At 41.0% G+C, this 3,252-nt stretch overlaps 1 pseudogene; it reads right to left on the reverse strand.

Annotated features, from left to right (window-relative positions):
- Positions 1 to 298: 298 nt before the first annotated feature.
- On the reverse strand, positions 299 to 832 carry LOC102814574 (annotated as a pseudogene).
- Between the last annotated feature and the right edge of the window lie 2,420 nt (positions 833 to 3,252).

Here is a 3,252-nt window from a genome sequence, read left to right on the forward strand (position 1 = left end):
AGTCTTGTTTCACATTTTCCCCTCACTCTATTCAGGACCTCCTATTGTGATCCCTTTTGACAGTGCTAGTCAGGTACCATCTAGTTCTTTTGGTCTCAAGGTTGTGGAGACTAGGGTCTGTGTGCTCCATTAGTCCTTTGGACTAATTGTTTTCATGCATCTTTGATTTTCTTCACTCTTCGTCCCTCTGGATGGGGATAGACCAATAGCTGCACCTTAGATGGCTGTTCTTAAGCTTTTTTTTTTCAACTTTTGTGAATTTTTGTTTTTATTGAGATGGGTTGGAGAATGTCCATTCTTAATTTCCTGGGATGTCTTTTTTAAGTTTTTTCTTTTTCTTGGTGCTACTGCTCTTGAGACTGACAGTGTCCTCAGGTCCACTACTGATTGGCTCCTCCTTGGGAGACAGCTTCTTTTTTTTTCTTTGGGACATTCCTGTTAGCTGCTTCTTCTGGATCACTCGTTGGTTCCTCTTTGGGGAGTGATTTCTTCCTTTTGGGGAAACCTGTGCTGGTAACTGTCTCTTCAAGATCACTACTAACCAACTCCTCCTTGGAAAAAGACTTTTTTTTCTTGGGTTTGGAGACAGCAGTAGGTGGGTCTTCCATTCCATTCTCCTGTGGAACCTCCTGGGGCCTCTGCTTTTTCTTTTTTTAGGTTTTTCACCTGTCTCCTCACACTCCTCAGGAGTGCTACTGCTGTTTTCTGAAGACAAGAGTGCAATTGCAGCCAGCCGCTTCTTTTCCTTTTTCAAGTGTTTCTTCTCTTGTTTCTCCAGCTTCTTAGCAATCTCCACAGCTGCTTCCTCTGCCTGAACCATTGCCTCCTTCATGACATCCAGATTCTTTCGTGGGATCTCTCCTGTCTTATAGAAGGACAGCCACTCCTCAACTTGTTCTCGACGCTTTTCCTCAAATACACTTGTGGGCACCTCAGAGAAACAATCAATTCGTGAGGTAATACTGCATTTGTTTGCAAGGTATCTAGAGATTTGGCCTTTGTTCTTGGCTGCTGCTTGGCCAATGAAGGTGGAGTGGAAAATAAGTCCATATTTGGGTGTGTTTCCCCTTGTCTTCAGGGCTCTGGAAGCTTGGTCCCTTTTGCTGGGCCCTGGGAATCACTCACACACCAGGGCTGGCCATTGCTCTTAAGCTTTTTACAGATAAGATCATCAGGTTTATATTTAACAAATTATATGGCACTTAACAACAACAACAACAATACCTTGCTTCATCTCAACAATGACTATCCACTCGCTGAAGCAACAGTTATCCTACTTCTGTGTATAAATTACTGTTTACCTCTATCCCGTCTAGCTCATGCATACCTCCATAAGTCTTTTATTATCTTCATTGTTATTTTACCATTCCCTCTCTTCTTGTGTATTGTCCTCCCCATCACCTGAGCTAACATGTGTCTGACCTCTAGTCAGTAAATTACTCTCCACTCCCCAACCATCAAAGAACATTTTTTTAGTATGGAAACTTTTTCTTAAGCTTTTCCAATAATGGGCGCATACAATATTAACATTACTAGCAGTGTTTTTGTTGTTAAGTGCCATCTAGTTTGCTTCAACTCATAGTGACCCTGTACAGGGTTTCTGAGGAGCAGCTGGTAGGTTTGAACTGCCAACCTTGTGGTTCACATTCCAGTGCTGATCCTACAGTGCTACACCAGGAGTCCATATTGGAAGTGTAGGTACCATTTATGGATACTTTCAGTTTCCAGGAATTTGACTAAGCTCTCTATATGCATTGTATCATTTAAAATTTACCAATTAAAAAGAAAATCTAGAGCATACTTTTAAGTGCAAAAGAGTACATGTAATAGGCAATATTTCAGCTAAGAGCAAAGAATATATAAGAAAATATACATGTATCTGCTTATTTGTGCAGAAGAAAAATAGAAAAAAAATAAAGCAGAAACTAATGAGATGGACTTATTCAGGGAATGTATGCAAAAAGAATGGAGTCACGGTTTGGCGCTGTGGGTTAATGTGCCAGACTGCAAAGCCGTTTGAACTGCAAGGTCGGTAGTTCAAGTTCACCAACTTCTCCTCGGAAACCCTATATAAGGTCGCTATAGATCGGCGTTGACTTGATGGCACTTAACAACAACAGGCAAAAAAGGATGGAAACAAGAAAAGAATAAGAAACAGGCTGTGGGGATTAAAGGGATATTGAGATTTCTCTAAGAAAACATTTTGTGTTTAGTTTTGAGTCTTAGAATCCTTATAATCATATTTTTTCCTCACCAATCAATAATGGTTAAAATCAACCTGAGTGTGTGTGTGTGTACGTGGTTGTGAACCCAAATGGAATAGAAACAGTAACAAATAAACCTACCTGTGTTACAAATTAATAACTCCAACATGATAAAAGGGTTTAACATGAAACCATATAGGAGTAGGGTGGTCCCAATTCAATCTGAGTGGTGTCCTATAAAGGGGAGAGCAGAGAAAGAGAGAGGGAAGATGGCCACCCATGTGATGGTGAAGTTACATTGCAGCTTCAAGCCAAGAAACACTTTAGACTACCAGAAGCTCGGAGAAATAAAAAGGGATCTTCCTCTAGAATTTTAAGAGAATGAGGCTCTGCCACACCCTGAATTCAGACTTCTAGTTTCCAGAGCTGTAAGACAGTATATTTCTGATGTTTAAAGCCACTCACTTTGCAATACTTTACTATGACAATCCTAGAAAATAACTATAGTTATGTTGTTGTTGATAATTGCTGTTGAATCTGTTCAGACTCATAACAAGCCTGTATAGGGTTTCTGAGGAGTCACTGGTGAGCTTGAACCACCGACCTTGAGATTCAAACTGACTTTGCAGCCCAGGGCATTAGCCTGCAGCGCCACAATGACTATACTGTTGCTGTGAAGTACCATTGAGTCGATTCTGACCCATAGTGACCCTGTACAGGGTTTCCAAGGAGCAGCTGATGAGCTTGAGCCACCGACCTTGAAGTTCAAACAACTTTGCAGTCTGAAGCATTAGCCCATAGCATCACACAATGACTACACTAATCATTATTGCTATTTGACAGTCATTAAAAAAAATGTTGTTTTTGTTAAGTGCTGTTGCGTCAGTTCCGACGCATAGTGACCCTGTATAGGGTTTCCAAGGAGCAACTAGTGAGTTTGAACCACTCACCATGATGCTCAAACGACTTTGTAGTCCAGCACATTACCCCACAGTGCCACATCTGACTATGTTGTTGTTATGTGCCATGGAGTCAGTTCCGAATCATA

Source organism: Chrysochloris asiatica, unplaced genomic scaffold, assembly GCF_000296735.1.
Source record: "Chrysochloris asiatica unplaced genomic scaffold, ChrAsi1.0 scaffold00045, whole genome shotgun sequence".
In the NCBI taxonomy this organism is placed as follows: domain Eukaryota; kingdom Metazoa; phylum Chordata; class Mammalia; order Afrosoricida; family Chrysochloridae; genus Chrysochloris; species Chrysochloris asiatica.